Source organism: Protopterus annectens, chromosome 5.part0, assembly GCF_019279795.1.
Source record: "Protopterus annectens isolate FY-2018-M chromosome 5.part0, PAN1.0, whole genome shotgun sequence".
Taxonomy (NCBI): domain Eukaryota; kingdom Metazoa; phylum Chordata; order Ceratodontiformes; family Protopteridae; genus Protopterus; species Protopterus annectens.
In genome coordinates, this window is record NC_056735.1 from 1,101,498,286 (window position 1) to 1,101,520,363 (window position 22,078).

General features: G+C 39.7%; 1 protein-coding gene across 1 annotated transcript in view; it reads right to left on the reverse strand.

Moving 5' to 3' along the window:
• Positions 1–22,078, reverse strand: part of REV1 (REV1 DNA directed polymerase) — a 4,137,464-nt gene that overhangs the window by 625,121 nt on the left and 3,490,265 nt on the right. The gene's annotated exons all lie outside the window — the stretch shown is intronic.

The window sequence follows — 22,078 nt, forward strand, 5'->3', positions numbered from 1 at the left end:
AGTATTTATAGATACCTGTGTGCAACATGTTATAAAAAAAGTTTCACACTTGTTAAAAGATTCTTGGGAATTTTTGAAAAATATCAAAGAGGCTTTTTTTAGTGAGGAAGTGTTCTTTCTTACAATTGATATAAAAGACCTTTTTACTTGTATTCCCAAAATGGAAGGTTTAACATTTTTTGAAGAGGTATTATTTTTATACTCTGAGCTTGAGAATGACATGATTAAATTAATTTGTGAGTTTATGAGTATTGTCTTGGACAATAATTTCCTTTGGTTTGAAGGAGAATACTATCAACAAATCAAAGGAGTTCCTATGGGAGCAGCATGCTCTCCTGTTTATGCCAATCTTGTTTTATTGGGTTGGGAAGATAAATATGTTATTGGCGGTCCATATTGGGGTAATATTAAATTGTATTTACGTTACCTGGACGATATTTTCATTTTATGGTCCGGTAAAGAAGAAGAAATTACTAAATTTATGGAATATTTAAATTCCACAACCCAATTTCTTGAGTTTACATTTCAATATAACAAAGACACTATCAATTTCTTGGATACTACTATTTTAAAAGACAAAGGGGTATTTAAATCTTTAGTATATAGAAAGAAGACCTTTTGCAATGCTTATTTGCATTTTGAGAGTGAACACCCTTTGGGACAAAAAGTTAGTATAGTTAAAGGACAAGCAATAAGAATTGCTAGGATGACTTCACACAAGGAGGATTTAGCTAAATAATTCAATAATATTTTTCAAATGTTTTTGGAGAGAGGTTATCCAAAAGACTTTGTAGGAAATATTCTTCATGATATTTATACACAATGGGGTGTTAGATACAAACCTTTATTAGGATCTAGTTTACAGGAAGAAACACAGGACAACAAAGTTACTTGTTTTAACAAATTTACCAAGGCCTGTGTTTTACAATACAATAGTAATACTGATTTGGTCCAGGAAGCCTTTGTAAAAAATTGGAACATTTTCAGGACCAAAAAAGATATTTTAGAAAAAGTAGGACACAGGCCTCGATTTATATACAAGGTGGGTTACAATATTAAACAATTATTAGAGAATAAAATAGAAAATTTTAGGGAGGTCAATAAAGGTACAAGGTCGTGTGGCAGGTGTTCATATTGTACATACATAATGAAGGAACCACATGTTGTGTTAAACAATAGTGTTAGGAGTAAAGTTTTCTTTAAGAAGGGTAACTGCAACACTAGGGGGGTAGTCTATTTGGCTTGGTGCATTACTAGTGGACATTTCTATGGGGGCAAAACTGAACGTATGCTCAAACATAGAATTTATGAACACCTAAATGACATAAAAAACAGGAAAACCACCAATGCCTTATATAGACATTCCTTGTGTTGTGATAACTTTGAGAAATATATGTTCGGAATTTTAGAAATAGTACATATTAATCCGAGAGGGGGGGAATTGGAAAAATATTTTAAAGAAAAAAGGGAGCCAGTGGCAACTTAGACTGGCAGCTATGTTTATGCTAGGTCTTAACGACTATATTTCCCTGGCACCTATGTTGCATGAAAAAGCCAACATTATATAGCTGCAACAACAAAAATCTTCAAATACAATAAGGTTTTTTATATTATTACATTCAAAAGTAGTTTATTAAGTTGTTTTTAGGTAGTTCTACATAATTGTTTCATGTTATAGCACTGTGTTTGTTTATTTAAAAAAAATATTTTTGTGTCTGTTATTGTCTTTTTAAATTGACAAATTGATCAAATGTGATGTCATAAGACTTTTAGTATTTAAATGTTAATTGAATTAGGTTCAGGTTTTATTTCTGATGAAGTCTCTTAGGAGATGAAAGCGCTAAAATGGTTCATTAAATCAAATGGTTTATTAAATCTGGCTACTTTGTACAGTTTTCGTACTCTGTTTCTGTCCATTCAGTGTCCGGTTTGTTTTGGTTTTGGTTATAGTGTTTTAATTTTATTCTTTTTTATTATAATGAGCTGAGATGGCAGAGGCATGAATCTTAATTGAAGAGAAGGACAGGCCTTTGTGGGGCATTTCTGTTAAGTAATTTAGTATACGAGGTAAGATGGGCACAGTTGTCTCCATTCTCTGAGACTGGCTCCAAGAACAGTATCTTTTCCACTTTTCTGAATAGGATTTTCTTGTACTAGGCCTCCTTGCCTCAAGGATGACATCCAGCACCTGTTTACTGAGGGTTGCTGGTGATGAGTTCAGGTAATGAGCCAGGCTGCTAGGTTTCAGGTTTTGTAGCTGAGGATGCAAAATCTGACCCTCCTGCTGGGATAGCAGGGAAGGAGTCTGAGACAGGTGCCATGGTGGCACTATTGTCAGACTGCGCAAAAGTGGGTACCAGTGCTGGCGTGGCCAGTCTGGTGCAATCAGGATTGTCCTTGGCTTGTCCTGTTTGATCTTTAGAAGAACCTTTGAGAGGAGGGGCAGTGGGGGGAAAGGCATAAATTGAGAGGTTTTCCCATGTAAAGGACAGGGCATCCACTTTCCATGCTTGACTGTGGGGAGTTCTGGTGCAATATTTGCTCAATTGATTGTTCTGAAGGGAAGCAAAGAGGTCCACCTCTGGTGCCCCCCACCTGTGGATCAGAAGCTTGAATGATTTCCAGTTTCCACTCATGTGGGTCCATTAGATTTCTGCTTAAGCCGGCTGCCAGTGAATTTAGTTTGCTGGCAGGAATTGAGCTTGCAGGTGCACTTGATTGCTCAAGGCTGTGCTCCACAGAGCCATCGCTAACCTGTAGAGTGGGTAGGAATGGGTTCCCCCCTGCTTGTTTATGTACCACATAACTATGGTGTTGTCTGTCTTTATCAATAGTTGCCCTGGAAGAATAAAGCATTTTGAAGGTTGTCAGAGCATTCTGTACAGCTAACATTTCTTTTTGATTGATATGTAGGTGCATTTGCTTTCGGCTCCATTTGCCTTGAATGCATTGTCCTGCCATGTCAGCCCCCCATGCACAGTCTGATGTGTCTTTTGTTAGTGTTTGGGCTGCAGGGGATTGAGTGAAAGGGAGTCCCTTGTTGTGGTAGCAGGCCTCTGCCCACCAAAGGAACTCTGTCCTCAGGCAAGGAATGATAGGAATCATTGTTTCCAGGTCTTGAGAATGTTGACACCAGAGACTTAAGTACCACTGAAGTTTCCTCATATGCAGTCTTGCATATGGAATTAGAAGAATGCAAGAGGCCATGAACCCTTGGGCTTGCACTATTTTTCTTGCAGATAGCTGGGTTTTGGTGGCCAGTAGGTTGAAGTAGTTTGTCAAATTAATTTGTTTTTCTGGAGTGAGGAATGGCATCTGGGAAGTTGTGTTCAAGCTTGTTCCCAAGAATACAATCTGTTGGCTGGGTACCAGATGTGATTCCTTTTCGTTGATGGTATATCTCAATGAAGTTAGATGTCTCTCTACAAATGTCAGAGGCTGGAGTAGCAATTCCTGACTGTCCGCCTGGATCAGGCAATTGTTCAAGTATGGGTAAATTTGAATTTTTCTCTGCCCGCAATATGCAATGGCTGGAGCTAGGCATTTTGTGAATACCCGGGGCACAGTAGATAAGCCAAAGGGAAGTGCAGGGAACTGATAGTGCATAGAGCCTGCTCTAAAACATAGATATTTCCTGCAAGATTCCCTTATGGGGATGTGCAGATAAGCTTCTTATAAGTCTAGGGTGGCTAGCCAGGAGTCCTTGGCTAGCATAGGAAGCAGCTGTTGGAGAGCAAGCATTTTGAATTTTGGAACCACCAGGAAGGTGTTGGGAATAGACCGATCTAGGATAGGGTGCCAAGAGTTTTTTTTTTTCTGGGTACCAGAAACAGTCTGGAGTAAAAACCATGTCCCCTTTGCTCTGCTGGGACAGGTTGATTAGCCTTGGTACTAAGAAGAGAAAGTACTTGCTTTTGGGCCTCTGTCCACTGGTTTGGGGAAAGGTTTGGCCATCTGCTTGGGGTTGGCAGTGAGTGGAAGTAGAATCTGTATCCCTGGGATACAATGTTCAAGACCTATCTGTCCTGGGTAATGTACTCCCAATTTTTTGCATGCAGGGCTAATTTTCCTACTAAGGGTTCCATTACTTGGGCAAGGCTTGGAAGAGTTAAGGCTAAGGCATTGTGAAATTTTACCATAGGATGGTGGCTGGTGGTTACCACTCCCTGTTTTAGAGGTAGGAGTACTCCATTGCTTAGATCTGTGCATACCCTGAGACTGTAGACTTGGTGGTCTGCTGCCCCTGGGTTTGGACTGAGAAGGTCTGGGAGAGACTGGAAAAGCAGAGCACAAAAGACAAGCGACAGTTGAATATAAAAACCTTTATAAAACACAAAGCTTTCAGGACAAACACCCTTCTTCAATGATTAACATAAGGTTCATTGAAATATTGATTTAAATACACACCCAAAAGACATCATATGACCTGCAGCCAAGGTCATGTGACAAAAACTTAATCAAAAACATTATATAAAAAATACATAAAATATTTCTCATATAAGAAACTGTATACAAAAGCATATGTGTAAAAAATCATGTATATAAATATATATATATATATATATATATATATATATATATATATATATATATATATATATATATATATATATATCTCTACAAACATTATTTTATTTTATTTTAACTTAGTATGCTGTAATTTTACCAATATAGGTTTCAAGGAAGCAGCTGTATTTAGACCTGGATGAGTGTCAGCTGACAAGCGTATAATCCACTCATACTCCCTTATGTCTAACAAATGACTTATATCTCCACCTCTAAGTGGTTTATACACTATATCCATAACTTAAAACTTAAACTTATGATCTTCTCCATATTCTCTAATGTGCTTGCAAAGTGCATTGTTTTCAATTCCTCTCCTGATTTCTGACTTATGTTCTATAATACGTTCTTTCAGCTTACGTGTTGTTTTCCCTACATAGAAGGAAGGGCAGGCAACACATGTTGCCAAATAAACCACATTATTAGTGACGCATGTTGCCATGCCATGAAATACAAAAGACCTTTTAGTTTTTGGATGTTTAAATACATTATTTGAACTCAAGTCAGTAGTACCAGCAGGGGCTATATCATTGCAACAGCTACAGTTATGACAGCAAAAAGTTCCTGTCCTAGTCCCTTCAAGTTTGTTTTTAATGTTATTCTTAAAATCTTTATAACACAATAAACTCTTTAGAGATTTTTTGTTCCTATAAGCAAAAAAGGGTCTACTACCTACCAATGCCCCTATGTCTTCTTGTGCCAAAAGCACTTTCCAGTATTTATTTATTATGTTCTTAACCATATATGACTTTGTGCTATATGAAGTAATAAACCTCAACTTCTTGTCCCCAGGTAAAGCAGTTAATGGATTAATCTCTGTATCCAAACTAAAAATAGGTCTATAAATAGTATTCCTATTATTTACTACATCCTTCCTTACTGTGTCCAATAATGATTGAGAATAACCACTACTAATAAATTCATCACAAACCTCATTCATCTGTTTTGAAAAAACTGCATCAGCAGTATTCATCCTACTAACACGCATAAGTTGTGCTTTTACTATACCTGGAAATACATGAGGAGCATGCATACTAGATGCGTGTAGGTATCTACCAGAGGATACCTCTTTCTTATATATAGATGTAATAATAGTGTTACCCTGTAATGTAAAATCGACATCTAGAAAGTTTATATGAGTATCAGAATATTCCATTTTAAACCTTAAAAAACAGGTAGTACTATTAAGATGGTCAACAAATTCTGTAAGTTCAGATAGAGAGCCTCCCCAAATAAAGAAACAATCATCCACAAATCTTTGGTAAAAACTAACATTATTATTCACGTAACTCACCCCATCAAACATGTGTACTTTCTCCCACTCATGTAACACTATATTAGCGTGTTTGCAACAGGTGTACCCATCGCTACACCTGTTAACTGCAAATAATATTCTTCATTAAACATAAACACATTATTTCGTAGAACAACATCAAGTAACATGCATATATTTTCAACGTGCCTGGCCGTAAAAGAAGAATAAAGTGTTAAAAATTGACGTATGGATTCAAGGCCTAAATCATTGGGGATAACGGTAAATAATGTAGTAATGTCCATTACTACCATATATAAAGGTCCTGGAGTTGCATCAAATTCGGTAATTTTTAACTGCCAGTGTTTTAATTTGTTCAAAAAATCCACTGAGTCCTTTAATACAGCATTACAATGGGATAATAGGGGATGCAATTGTTGTTGTAAATACAGGGAAATAGGCTCTGTGGCCCATCCATTACCCGAGACAATTGGTCTCGTTGGGGGATTTTCTCTTGATTTATGAACCTTGGGGATACCATAAAGTTGAGGTGTTACAGGGCAGGGAACAGTAAAAAAATGAAATAAATCTAAAGAAATATCGTTTCATAACTGTAATTCATATATACACATATTAATATGCTATACACTTTTTCACATCTGGATATGATATTCTTTTATATGCTGTGACATCCATTAACAGATTCAAAACAGATTCAAAATATTTATCCCTATCCATAATTACAACAAGACCCCCTTTATCTGCTTGTTTAATTATAATATTAGAGTTCTGTTTCAAATCTTCTAAAGCCAAAAATTCTGAGTATGTGAGGTTATAATTCTTAACAGTGTTATTACTAACATAAGCATTCCTTAAATCATTCTCACAAAGGTCATTAAAGGCTGTTAGAATTGGTATATTATTGGGTATGAATGTACTACGTCTCTTGCATACATTCATATCCTGTACATCACTTCTAAAAATAAGTTTCAAACTTATTGATCTGAGAAACAGTTTCAAATCAGTGAGGACTTTTGTGCTCTGAACTTTGAACAGCTGTTGGTTTGTAGAGACTGGAAAAGACCACTTTTTAGAAGGCCAATGCCTACTGAATCTAGGTGGCTGTACCTGTAGGAAATCTTCAACAGTTTGCATAAATGTAGCTTTTTCCTCCATCTTTTTGAGGACGACTCCTGCTTTAGTGCCAAACGGACGTTCTTGGTTTAATGGGGCATCTAGCAATTTTGCTTTGACATGGTCTGGCAAGATTTGTTCCTTTAGCTAAGCATGCCTTCTAAGAACAGACCCAGTGACAGCAGCCCTGCAAGATGCTTCTAAGACATCAAAACCACATTGCAACTTATGTTTTCCAACTTGGTTAGCAGAATGAATTAACTCTTATAAATCTTTATGTTCTGCACAATCAAGAATCGATGTAATTTTCTGCTTAATTAGCTCCATAATATGTTGCTGATACTTTAACATATGAAACTGGCAAATTAAAACCCTGATGGCAAGAGTAGCAGAGGTGTATACCTTCTTACCCCATCTGTCTAAAGCCCTAGAATCCCTGTCCGATGGGGTAGAGTTTTTGGCTGTTGTAGCCTTAATGCCTTTAGGTCCCTGGGAAATGGTCTCTGGATCCGCAGCAGGATTAAGAAGAATTTATGGGAGTCAGGTACTCTGTAGTACCTCTCAGGTTTCCTGGGAGCTGGAAGCAAAGTATCAGGGGTAAGGCTGGATTCCATGAAGACATTGTCTACAATTTCCAAAACAGGAGGGATATAGCTAGAGGCCTGTGCTGAGGGAAGTTTAAAAATTCCCTGAGTCTCTTTTTGGACTGTGGGTAGTCCTGGCACTCCCAGTGGAAATGCTCTCTAAGTATGCAGGGTTTCACCAAAAGAAAAATCTTCTGGTGGGGAAGCAGAGGGAATGGAATTCTCTGCATCAGAATCCTCACAGGTAGATAAGGGTATGTCCTGGTAATCAGAAGGGTCAGAGTGATCAGACTCATGATCTGAAGAATCAGAAGGAAAATCAGTTCTTGGTCTTTTTGAGGGGGGAGGCTGGTTTCCCCTAATTAAAGTAATAAGGTCTTCAGACAGTCAGGAATTGCTACTCCAGCCCCTGACATTTGTAAAGAGACATCTAACTTCATTGAGATATACCATCAACGAAAAGGAATCACATCTGGTACCCAGCCAACAGATTGCATTCTTGGGAGCAAGCTTGAACACAACTTCCCAGATGCCATTCCTCACTCCAGAAAAACAAATTAATTTGACAAACTACTTCAACCTACTGGCCACCAAAACCCAGGTTCATGGCTTCTTGCATTCTTCTAATTCCATATGCAAGACTGCATATGAGGAAACTTCACTGGTACTTAAGTCTCTGGTGCTTATGCATTTGTTTCTGTGGCATGTGGGCCTGAGAATGCGCTTTGGTCGTCAGTTTCCTACGTGTAGTGCAAACTCTGGGCCTGAGAAATTCGATATTTTTGGTTTGAAAAGAAGTCGTCGGTTTAATATGAAAATCGGAAAGCCTGAATACACCCTCAGAAGCCGGTGCCTGCACAGCGGCTCCGGACCCATCCAAGGTAGAGACATCCGCAGGTTCCATAGTCGAAGCATCTCGCAGCATACCAGACTCCAAATGGGTCTCAGTAGAGGCCTGTGAATCTGTAGAAGTGGGTATCAGGGGCTGCGAAAGCACCTCACTGAGTACTGGCGGACTGGCAACTAGCTTAATGGAAGCATTGGTGGCAGTTTTTGATCTATGCGGTCTGTCTTTATCCTTACGTTTTTTTGAAAGATCGGTAGTCGGATGGCTTATCGAAGCCATTTCAGAATATGGAAAACGAGAGTGAAAGAATTTAGTGAAAAAAACAGCCCGAAGATAAATAATGCAGGCGTTGAACAAGGCACAAAATCGACAGCGAGGAACGTCGTGGTCTGGGCCTAAACAGGTGATGCAGTAAGAATGAAAATCTCTGTGAGGTATTTGCTTTCTACAGGCAAGACAATTATTAACTTTTTCTGACATCTGTTAGAGCAAAAAAAAAAAAGGATCCCCAACGAGGTACTTATCTTTTAGAAGACTTCAGGTCTGAAACTCGAAAAATCGAAAATTTCAGGAGGCGGCCGACTGGCATTTGCGAATTGCTTCTGCTTTGGACGCTGCACGGCAAGAAAAGCTGATGTAATGGCATCAGCTTCATGTTTTATTCCCCAGATGACCTGACGTCATGGAAGAAGAGACAGCATCTGACGCAGAAATCACAAGACTCTGGTATTCAGGATGAATGAGGGCTACCTGCAGGCAGATAACCCAAGTGGGATGACTGCAACAGTGAAACACGAAAACATGAAGCTGTTACTCATTGTGCAGCCATCTTGGAAGTTAAAATAATTTCTGCTCTTATTATTTGTATAAAATATTTCCTGATACAAACTGCATGTTACATATTAAGGCAGTTTCATGTAGTATGCAGTCAGGGATATTTAAAAGTGTGGGCGAGGGTGACTCTCTTCAGTGATTGTTGTATGTGATAAAGATATTAAAGTAAACAAGTTAAGAAATACATAGGCTTTCCAATGTAAAAAAAAAGAAAAGATGGAAAAAGAAACTTTCAGTTAATATGCTGTCATCTTAAGCTGCTGGGAAGAGGGGTGTAGAAGTGCACTGATTATATTATATTATATTATATTATATGTAGACCTGAGGTGTTTTCTCTTAATTTTGCATAGGTGAATGTTTGGATTAATGCCCCTGATTTAATCTAAAAGCAAGTGCTTTCTGTAAGCAGGTAAGCTTGGAAAATAATATTAAAATTATGTACTCACCATAACTAGGCATCTGTGTTGTCCATTTTTATTCTTCAATGAATTGGTTCAGATCTGATCCTTGAATCCAGCTAGGCCATATACTCTAGACTTTGGAACCAACTCTCGAGTTCTTCCTTCTACCCATAATGCCTTTGTCTAACCTGTATACCTCAGATTGAGTTTGTTGCTATAAAATCCCTATAAATTAGATAGAGAAATGGATAACTGAAAAGGATAGGGCTCAAACCCGGAACTATGAATTCCAATAAATAATCCAAAAGGTTCTTCCAGAACATTTAAGAAAGGGGATGGATGGGAGGGAATTTGAGAAAGAATGAAAATGAACAACACACAGATGCCAAGTTATGGTGAGCACATAACTCTTAAATCTGATGATGTCCTTTTCATTATTCCTCAACAAATGGAACAGAGTCCCCAGCTACATTAATCTTGGGTGGCCTTCATGGAAAGATATTCTGGAGTACTGCTGAGTCAAAGGCAGCTTTACTTCTGGATACTAGATCCAATTTGCAATGAGTAACAAAGGTATGAGCAACTGACCATGTGGCTGCTGCACAAATATCATCAATACAGTTTCTTGACCAAAAAGCAGATGAAGTGGCCATGGATCTAGTTGGGTGGGTTTAGGTGGTCTAGGTAGGGAAATGTCTTGTTGAGAATAGATCCAAAAAATGCAATCTGTGAGCCACTTAGGTAGCATAACTTTAGAAACTGTATAACCCAGTCTTTTTTGTGAGAAGGAAACAAACAGCTGATCTGATTAGTTTTGTTTTGTCTAGATAAAAACTTGTCTGTGCACATCTAGAAATAGGTAAACAGAAGGGTTTGTCCATAAATTAACACTATCTTTATGGAGGATGGGTCTTGGATGAAAGAGCCTGGAGTTCAGAAATTCTTCTTGCAGAAGTGCAGAAGTTTTCCATAAAAGAAAGTTTAGATAAGTTTTTGATGAAGGTTCAAAGGTACTCTAGTTAGACCTTGCAGCATAACAGTCAGATCCCAGGGTGGTAAACAATCCTTTATTGGTGGGTTAAGGAGAAAAATGCCTTTTAAAAATGCCTTACATAATTTGGAAGAGGCCAAAGAATAACTTCTATCGCCTGTATGAAAGTCTGAAATGGCTGCCACAACTGCAGTTTAACTGTAAAAAAGCTAGCTCCACCTTTAAAAAGAACAGCCAAGAGTTCAAGAACAGGAGAAACCAGGACAGAAAAAAGGTCAACATAATTTTTCAATGCCCAAGGGGAGAATATTTTCCACTTGCTCTTGTAAACTTTCTGAGTGGAATCTTTTTGCAAGGATAATATAATGGTACATACAGTGAAGAAAGCCTGAGCTGTCTGAAAATTACTGGAAGTGGAGAAACCATGCGGTCAGTTTGAGGGCTTGGATAGTGGGATGACTCATCATCACTGAGGGGTGGGAGAGGAGATCTGGAGTTGGGTCCAGTACACATAGAGGATAATAAAGATGAACCAAAGGAAGGAGAACAACATCTGTTGAGGCCAGCAGGGGGCAATAAGGATGACTAAACTCTTCAATCAGAATGCTTTTGTAAAAATTTAGGACTCAAGGGAAGTAATGGATACGCATAAAGGAGATGGTCAAACTAGACTAGAGCATCTCTCTGACTCCCCTGGGGGGGGGTGTAAATGAAAATACCTTTTGCAGTTGTTGTTGTGGGGGGAAGCAAAGAGGCTGCAGCAAGGTTGGCACAACGACGAAAAATCTCTTCCGCCAGAGACTGAGAGACCAATCATGAGACATCAGAATGTTGTTGCGTCTTTCGGCTTATCCCAGTTAGGGGTCGCCACAGCGGAACTCCGGTCCGCTAATGTTTGGTTGTGTTTGGTAGTGGATTTTTACGTGCCGAGTTACCAGCCCTGATGCACAGCCTTCAATGAAGGCACGCCCATTCATGCATGTCTCCACACAGAAGACACTCTAGCTGAGAATCGAACGGGACAACGTCTTGCTGTGAGGCGACAATGCTACTGCAGCACCACTACCGCAGATGGACCTGCTTAATTTGTCTGCTAACATACTGGTTTTCCCTGGAACGTGCATGACAACAAAATGTGGTTTGTTGTGATCACCCACTGCCTCACGGCCTCTCTGCAGAGAGGGTAAGATCATGTTTCCCCCTTGTTTGTAGATGTATCAGTCAGCAGACGTGTTGTATGTCCTAGAGGAAAAGCATCTTAAAATGCCTGCAATGTTAATAGGACTGCCGTCATCTCCAGTGCATTGATACACAAATTGGTCTCTTGTGGAGACCACGTGCCTTGGACTGTCCTTCTCAAGATATGCCCCCACCCCAACTGGGAGGTGGCTGTAGTCACTGTGGCCAGTGGAGGCCAGAGAACAAAGGGTTGACCTAGATAAATGTCATCTGACTGGATCCAGCAATGGATGTGGTGTTTGCAAATCTATGTAAGCTTGGCTGGAAAGGATAGGGGTTGTCGAAGAATAGACCATTGAACAACTAAACTCCATTGAAGAACACACATATAGTAATGTGCTAGGAGTGGTAATAACTATTTCTGCTGCCATGGATCTCAGGACTTGAAGAATTAATCTGGCTGGAGGAGACGGCTGGGAAAGGATCTGATGAACCCGAGCTCTACGCACATTTATGCAATGAGTTGGTAAGGATGCAAATTGGGTTGTTGTGTTCAGATTTGCACCAATAAACTCCCGGCTCTGTATAGGTGTCAACTCTGATTTGGCGTAACTGATTGTTACTGCCAGTGAGTTGACAAATCTGGAGCAAATAGTTCCTTGATTGTTGAAGGAAATGCATGGAGGGGGCTGTGATAAGTCAATTGTCTAAATAGGGGAACACTCAAAATCCCTTTAGTCTCAAGTGAGCTGCCACCACTGACATATATTTGGTAAACACCCTGAGGCTGTGGTAAGTCCAAAGGGCAGGGCTCTGAATTGCTAGTGACTGGTTCCTAGCTTAAAACATAAATGTCTTTGGGAGCATCTGTTTATTTTGATGTGAAAGTAAGTATCCTGAAGATCTATAGAGCACATCCAATCTTCCTTGTGAAGAAATGGCAAAATGGACTGTACCATGACCACTTGGAACTTTGACTTTTTCAGATGCTGATTCAATTTGCTCAGATGCAAAATTGGTCTGAGGTCCACTATCATTCTGGATACTAAAACAAAAGTATGAGCATGTAACGAAAACTATTTGGTCTGGTGGGACCTCTTGGATGACTCTCTTGTCTATCAATTTTTGAATTTCTTGTGCTGCTGCCTTCCTCTGATTGGGTGGAATGTCGGGAAGCTTCTTTCTTTGCAGATAGGAAGCTGGAAAATGGAATGGAATCACCTCTAGATATTATTCTTAGCACCCATGAATCTTCTGTTATATTTGCCCAAGCATTTGGATGCAAAGACAATCTCCCTGTGACTGTCTCCACAGGTGGAGAGTCAGGCAGCACTTCAAAACCACTGGAAGTGTCTGTCTGGAAAGGAACAGCAGAAATCCTGATTTTGCGGGTCTCTTCTGCCTCTGTAGGACCTTGAAAAGGTCCCTGAGATTTGTGAAAACTCATTTTCTTACCACCTCTGATTCCTAGAAAAGGTTCATTGAGGGGTAAAAATATTGATTCCCATGGCAGACAGAGTCCTCCCTTCTTGTTTGCTGTGCATAAGCATTTCTTTTACTGATGGACCAAATAAGGGTGCACCATTAAAATAAGCACTGAAGAAAAATGCCTTGAAAGGCTCTGCAAAGTTGCATCCAGGCATGTCTTCTTATAGCAAGGCTTGAATTGGCAGCTTATGAGGTGCCTACAGCTGTGTGTGAGAGATCAACTCATGGAAACACTGGCAAGTGACAAAAGAGTGGCCAGTTGAGAGGCTGATCTTTTAGTCCTTTAGTTAAATCTCTCTGCAGTCTTGGGAAATGTGCCAGGTAATTAAGAGATCTCAAGGCAAATGTCGTCCAGACAAAAACTCGCTTTCCTGATCTGTCCAGCGCCTTAGACTCTCTGTTCAGTGGATGGACAAAAGAGCTCTGTTCTGCTAGCTCTTTTTTAGTGGGTGCCGCCACCACCATAGCATCTACTGGGAATCATTTCCTCCAATGAGGTCTATCCTTAGGAGGAGCTAAGAATTTGTCAGGTCATCTCTGAATGGGTTTGATGGTTTCCGTCTCCTTCCATGCCTGGCACAATACTAAATGAATGAGTTCAGCCGCTTGTGTGTGTGTGTGTGTGTGTGTGTGTGTGTGGGGGGGGGGGGTCTAAGCCAAAAAGCAGATGTGCCAGAAACAAAGGTTTCTAAAAATACTGATTCCTCTGGAGAAGGATTATCAGATCACCAGCCAACTTTCTAATTGAGGAACTCTAATATGTCCCCAAAGGAGACATCATCTGTTCGTGGTCTGGGGGACCCTTCTCCTTCATTGAAATCAGTATCCTCCATGAGAGATTCCAGTGGGAAATCTATGTGCCTCCTCTTCCATGTTCTCTTCCACTGGATCTCCTCTGGGGGATGTTCATGGGAGGCATCAGAAGACAGGGAAGTTCCTTTATGGGAACTAATTGGAAGCTAGCCAGAAGTGGATCTGAGGGGTGAGAGACCAGTTCTCTAGAAAGAAAAAAAAGCCCTTTCCGCACCCTCAAAAGCAGATGGGCCCCAGAGAAGCCGTGTCCACCTGCACCACAGCCAAGACTTCCAGTATAGGTACATCATGATTCTTAATGGATCAATGCGTCAAGGATGGAACTGGATCTAAGCTGTCCAGCACCAACGCTATGAGGGGCAAGGACAGATCTAACAACATTGCAGTAGCTCCTGGCCCCACAGATCTGACTCAGACACTTCAGTTCAAGGACTCGTTCCAATCTGAATGCATAGGAGCAGAACTAGTTAGGGGTGATATCAGAATCGAAAAAATTTTTTTCTTCAGATCAGACTCCAGACCTCTCGAAGCTATTGCATCCTGGGGCTCTGAAATGGTAGGAAACATTGGAGAAGGAGAAAGTATTGTATGAGACATGGCTGGAAGACTCACAGATCCAACAAGGGGCAGAGGAGGTATGACCCACAGCTGGGATCTGAGCTCTGAGAAATTTGTGCATCATCCTATCCTTATCTGCTTCTGATAGCGTTCTTGAGGACCTGGATGATGTGGTGAACTGTGGCCTGGAATGCTTCTTGGGAGTTTACGTGAAAAGGGAGTGCAGAGTAGGAGAGACTGGATCCAGGATGAACAAGTTCTTTGGCTGTGTGAAGAGCCAGATTTTGAATCCAAAAGAATGGAATCTGAGGTAGAAGCTGTAGGATTGGCTGATATTATGACTGGATCCAAAGCTTTGTGATCTGACTCTTTCAGATCCAAAGATCGAGCCTTCAGGTTGGAGGATGTCAGATCAAAACTTTTTGAATTTTGGCCTGCGTATCCAATGAAATCCTATGGGACTTTGGTGGACAGCATTTTCTATGCTCCAAAGAAGCAGATTCAATAGTTTTGTCCAGGGTTTGAGCCCCAGCAGTAGGCGCTGAAGCAGGAAGAAGAAATCCTTTTAAAATAAGTTTGCTGTGTCTGTTAGTCAATGCCCTGGAATTGAATGCAGCACAAATATTGCAATTTGTATATAGAGAGGCAGCTCCAAGACAATAAACGCACTCCTTGTGGGCATCTGAGTTAGTGATTTTATGTCCACAAGAAGTGCATTTTTTGAATCCTGTTGGTTTGTCAGCCATGACATGAGAGGAAAGCGACAGCCCAAAGATAAAACAACTAAAAAGAAAAACATTAAGAGAATCTTTTTTTTTTTTTTTAATTACCATGTGTTAAAGGGTAAGGTAGACAATACCAACTATGGTAAAATAAGGAAGATACTATTGAAATGTGTAAGGAACCTGACGCTGTATCAAAAAAAAACTAAGAGAGAGGTTGATAAACAATAGAAAGAAAAATATTTAGGAAAAGGGAACAAAATCAGTTACAAATCACTAATATAATCACTCAAGAGAAGGGCCCTGCATCTGACTATGATGGCAGCAAACAAGATCCGAGGTACTGAGGATGCATATGAGCATTATGGGTAAAGGGAAGAGTTTGACATTTGGATCCAAAGTCCAGAGTATGCAGCTGAGTCGGGTCTGAGGAATGGATCAAACCCATTTGCTGAGAAAGAATGAAAAGGACATTAGATTAAAATAATGAAAGCCATGAGAAATGCTAAGTTTCTTGCATATGCAATGATATTAGCAAATGTTCAGTAGGAGTTAAATAGTGTGCAGTTAAAGGCATTTGCACATTTTGTTTGTTCTAATTTGATGACAAATCCTGCATGTACCTGCAGAGTTGCTAGCTGTTGTTTTTTTTTCTCACTGAAGACTAGGTTTCCATGAAGACGAGCTATCTGTAGGTACAAGCCTTAATCCTGAAAAATCTGTGCATTGTTTGCTGAGGGGAAATGCAAAATTTAAAGGTACAAGGGCAAGCAGTTCAGTAAAAAATAAAGTTTGAAATTACTGGAAGGGATAAAAGACTGCAGCTTCTCTAGCAGCTTTAATACCTCAATACATTTAATATAGCAGTGTATAACTTAGTTTTATTTAAAGATAGCCGGTGTACTTTTCATTAAGGGTAAAAGTTTACATTTTCTGAAAGCATATGGGGGTGGAGATAGAGAGAATAAAAGAAAAAAAGGCAATCAGTGCAAATGGGAGTACAGGCTGTAGCATGCACATTAGCATGGGTCACTAATTTCAGGTTATGTAATACCTGTGCATACAACTGTTGATTTGGGGAAACTGTTGTTATCTAGAGGGCTAAACCTCATTTTTTTGATTCTGAATATAGTTTTGTGTTCTTGTTCTAAGTTAAGAGGTTATGGGGTGTTCTGAATATGTATTTTTTTTATTTGAGGGTATTCATTAAAACAAAATTCTTGAAAAATGTGACAGATTCAAATGGGGATGACAAGAAACAGGTGTATGTAAGATCAGCCTGACAAACATTAGTGTGTCCATGTAACAAAAAAGCTGGAAAAACAGATTTGAAAAAGCTGTCACATATGAAATATGGTAAGAAGACTCCACTATCCATTCTATTTTGGAATGTAAATGGCCTTACAGGTATAGGTAAAATGGTAACAGCACTGAATTAAATTAAGAAATGCAGAGTGGAAATAGCAATGCTGCAGAAGATTCATATAGAAAGAAATGAGCATGTGAATTTGATAAAGAATTGATTTCAGGATGGATGTTCAGCAGAACATATGGGACAAAGGAAAAGGGGAGTAATGATATTAATTACTAATTAATAGCTCTAATACTGACAGAAGAGGAAAATATATAATAATGCCAGATTTGTGGTAGTAAAGGGCTACTGGCAGTGGAGGAGGATTACACTGGCATGTGTTCATATTCCACCATAAACTGTTATTATGGAGTTTTAAGAAAATTTTAGGAGAATAATCAGATTTCAACAGGGAATTTTATTTGCAGGTGTGGACTGGAACTTAATTTTCAACAATGAGGATATATCTAGGAGAATCTAGAAGATAAATATAAAAAAGAGAGTAGATTTCTGAGGTAGTTTATGAAAATATTTGGTATGGAAGACATGAATTCAGTAGTAAGAACCCAGAGACAATTTACATATTCTCCAAGGTGCAATAACTTGACTAGACTAGAAAGAGATTATATTTCACATGAACATGTACATTTAATTGAAAGCTTCAACACAAATCCAATAACTATTCTATATCATACACCAATAAAAAATAAGATAAAAATGCAGGGCGATGAAGTAAAAAATGAGGCACTGGCACTTTCACACCTAGCTGTTAAGACAGGAATTTAAGGACTGCGTAGTGGAAATTAAAGTTACTAGAGGAGACAGAAATTTCTTCAGAGGTTATAGCTAGTGACAGGGATAAATGAAAATGGAGTTTAAAAATGTGATAGAAATAAAAGAAAAGGTGAGACGGTTAAGACATAATAGGAATGATTTGTACAGAATGACAAAGGTTAAAGTATTGCAGAAGAAGGGGAATCTCACAGAACAAGAGGAGCCTTAACTGCAGAGTGATAAAGAGAAAATAAGGGTGTATCTGGATAATATGCATGAGTTCAGAAAGAATGCTAAGTAACTTTTTTTTTAATAATACATCCAAAGCACAAAAACTTTTGACACAATGACTTGAGCAACAGAAAGTAGAAAGTGTGCCGCCAAACTTTGGAGTCTATAACAAGAAAAATAACCAGAGATCCTGTTGAAGTATTAGAACTATTTTAGAAATGTTATGAGAACTCATGTAAAGTACAGAAATGTTGAAATCAAGAAAGAGCACAAATGGAAACATTTACAGAAGACAAATATGCCAAGTTTAGAGGTAGATGAGGCTCAACAACCAACAGTTAAGATAGGAGGAGATGAAATAAAAACGGTAATGTATAAGCAATCTGCAGACACAGATTGTATTCCTGTGGAAGTTTGGAAGACTGGAATGAAGACACTGATAAATATATTGAATTTTTTTAACAGTATTTTAAAATGAAGGAAAGCATTAACATCTTAGAAAAACACTGTGGTGGTTCTAGTACCAAAAGATAATAAATACCTATCAGATCATGCTTCAAATGGACCTGTTTAAAATTTAAACCACAACTATTGAGTTTCTATGTCTATACTAGCTAAATGAACGGCAATGGTAAAAAAAATGCAAAAATTGAAAGATGTAGATCAATGTGGTTTTGCAGAGGGGAGACAAACATCTGACAACAATGATGATCCAGAGGTAAGCAGAACGTAAGAAAATACAGCTGTTGCTGGTGGGTCTTGATGCAGAGGGAGCATTCAACAGAATAAGATGGGATTTTATGAGTACAGCACGGGAAGCATTTGTATTCCCTGACAAAATAATGAAATCAAAAGGTGCTTCAACAAAGTATTAGTTTAAGGGTGTGCACACACATGCAACCAGCTTATTGCACGTTTTTTATTTTTTATATTTTTCCCCTAACAGATTTGTTTGTTTTTAAAATTAATTGTAAAGGTTTTAGGTCACATTAAAGGTGGGAAAAGTTTTGAAATGATTTATTGTGTCTCATTTTTTATATCACAAAAACCTGGTATTTTAGCAGGGGTGTATACACTTTTTATATCCACTGTATGTATGGCTCCCAAGTATGAAACAAAGTCTAGAAGGCTTAGGATTTTTGCTTGGAAGTGTATGCATAGATATTTTAATACCCAAGCAGACTACAAAGAAGTTTTCCTCAGGTAGAGGGCAAATGTTGGAAGTGTGACTAAAAGGAGGAGGTAGCTTGGAAAAAGGAGTTATGTACTCACCATAACCTTCCATCTGTGTTGTCGATCTTCATTTATCCTTGACCTATGGGACTCTGTTCCAACCCTTTGAACCGGCTCGGCTCTTATAACAGATCGCGGGAATCAAAAACTTTCAAGCCAAGTCCCTACCCAGAATGCCCCTCTCTAGATTAACTCAGATGGAGTTATAAAGGAAGACAATAAAGACAGCCCTGATGCAATTGTAGAGGCTTTGCCCAAGTCATAAATGAAATAAAAGAAAACCAGGTTCATTCCTCCAAGAAGCCTGAAGGAGGAGGAAGGTGCGTGGGGTGTCAAGGATAAACACGGATCGATAACACAAATGGAACATTATGGTGAGTACATAACTTCTTTATCGGATGTTCTCAATCTTCATTTATCCTTGACCTATGGGACAGAGCTCCCAGCTACCTTATATCTCAGGAGGCCTTATGGAAGGATATTTCTGAGCACCACAGAACCAAAGGACACTCTTCCCCTGCAGACTACATCCAATTTGTAATGAGTGATAAAAGTATGTGGAGTAGCCCAGGTTTCTGCTGCACATATTTTATCCCTGGAAGCCTTTGAGTGAAAGACAGCAGAAGTGGCTATTGCCCTAGTAGAATGTGCCTTCACTGGTGCAGGTAACTGAATGCTTCTTTTATTGTACATGAAAGTTATGCATTCCCCTTACAACTTAGATAAGGTAACCTTTAAAACTGGTTTACCTATAGAGGGACCCGAAGAGGAGATGAATACCTGGTCTGACTTTCTAAAGTCCTTTGTTCTGCTGGGATAAAAATGCAATTGCCTGTGAATGACTATAACAAGTGCAAACAATACTCCCCCTTATTAGGCAAATTAGGAAAGAAGACTGGTAAATGAATAGAATGATTAATGTTAGCTGCAGAAAACCCCTTAGGAAGAAAGCATGGGTTGGTTCTTAGTGAAACCTTCTCTTTATGAAAAATCAAATGTGAAGGATTAGAAGATAACGCTTGAATCTCTGAATTTCTTTTGGCAGACGTCATGGCTACCAGAAAAATGGTTTTCCATGAAAGGAACTTCAAGACACAAGTAGCTGCTGGCTGGAAAGGGAAATAAACCAATGACTGTAGCACCATATTAAGATCCCAAGGAATGAGAGGATCCTTGTAAGGTGGTTTTAACCTCAAGGCTCCTTTCATAAATACTTTGCACAACCTATGAGAAATTAACGTGTGCTTGTCAAAACCAACATGGGAGTTTTAAATCGCAGCTAGCTAGACTTTAACAGTAGAAGATGCTCCCTACTCGAAAAGCATAGCTAAAAATTCCAACACCATTTTAACTGGTGCACAGAAGGGGTCAATACCATTATCGCTTGCACAAAATGAGAATCTTTTTCCACTTACTGTGGTAAAGTCTCCTGGTAGAAGGCTTATGGGAAGCTAACAACATTTTTTGGACTAGGGAGGACAGGTTATTTCGCCTAGTAATGAATGGAACTGGAGGAACCAAGCTGCAAGCTTAAGGTTTTGGAAACTGAGGTGAACTAAACCCCGTCGGTGGTGAATTAGTTGTGGCCAAAGAAAGGAGAACCATACTTGTCAAGGCCAGAATGGAGCAATAAGGATCACCCTGATGGCTTTCTACAAGAAAAGAGATGTTAGTGGAATGGGAGAAAAGGCATAGAGCAATCCCAAGGGCCAGTCGTGAAGAAGACCATCTCTCGGGGACTCCCCCTGTGGGGGATTAGGGCAAAGTAGCTACTGCACTTGTTGTTTAGGGGTGATGCAAACAAGTCGCAGCAAGGCTGGGCTCAGCGATGGAAAATCTCCTTCGCCACTCTGGAATTGAGAGACCACTCATGAGGCAGGAGGATGCATCTTCTAAGCTTGTCCATTATCACGTTCAAGTTATGCGCTGTCAGAAAACAGTTGGAAGAGATCACCCATTGCCATACTCTGAGAGCTTCTTGACACAGGGGGTAAGACTTGGTACCACCCTGTTTGTTGCTGTATCAGACTAATGACATATTTTCTGAATGAATCACAATCGTTCCCAGAGGGAGGACAGCTTGGAAGGCTTGCAACACTAAAAGCACCGCCCTCAACTCCAGAACAATGATATGCAAATCGACTCTATCGGGGACCAAGTGCCTTGGACTGTTCTGACAAGATAATGCCCCCCCCCACTCCATTTGGATGGCATCCGTGGTCACTTTCGCCTTGGGCTGAGGAGGAACAAAGGGTCAGATTAAGAGAATTTCCTTTAATTCCACCACCAGGATAAGCCTTTGTTATAATGATTGAAGACCCGAATATGATGCATCAGGGAATGATTGAGAATGGACCACTGGTAGGCTAGAAGCCACTGCAGAAGTCTCATGTGAAATCTTGCTAAAGGGACCAGAGTGACTGTTGCTGTCATAGATCCTAGAGCCTGTAGAACTAATCCAGCAGGTACCATGTTACTAGAGAGAATAACTTCCACTTGGGACCTTATCTTCTGCAGTCAATGAGGAGGAAGGGAAGCTATGCAAGGGGATGGTATTCAAGCGAGCTCCTACAAACTCCAATTCTTGAGTTGGACTTAGTTGAGATTTCATGAGATTCACTGCAATACCTAGACGAGTACAAGCGTGCAGAATAAAATCGCTTGTCTGCTCTAGTAGATGCCTGGTGGGAGTGGCGACGAGCCAATCGTCTAAATATGGTAACACTTAGTATCCGTGCAATCTCATGTGAGCTGCTACTGCTGCCATATACTTCGTGAACACCCTGGGGACTGCAGTGAGACCGAATGGCAGAGCTCTGAAGTGATAATGACTGGCTCCTAGCTGGAAGTGGAGGAACCTTCTGGAGCGCTTGTCCAATTTTATGAGGTAATAAGGTAATACGCATCCTGGAGGAAAACAGAGCATGTCCAATAGTCTTTCCCTAAAAAGGACACAATAGACTGAACCATGACCATCTGGAATTATGCCTGCTGAACAAACGTATTCAATAGGCTGAGATTCAAATTTGGTCTCCAGTCCTCTTTCTCTTTTTGGCACCAAAAAGAACCTTGAGTAGTATCCGGATCCTATCTGGTCTGGTGGGACTTCTTGGATGACTCTTT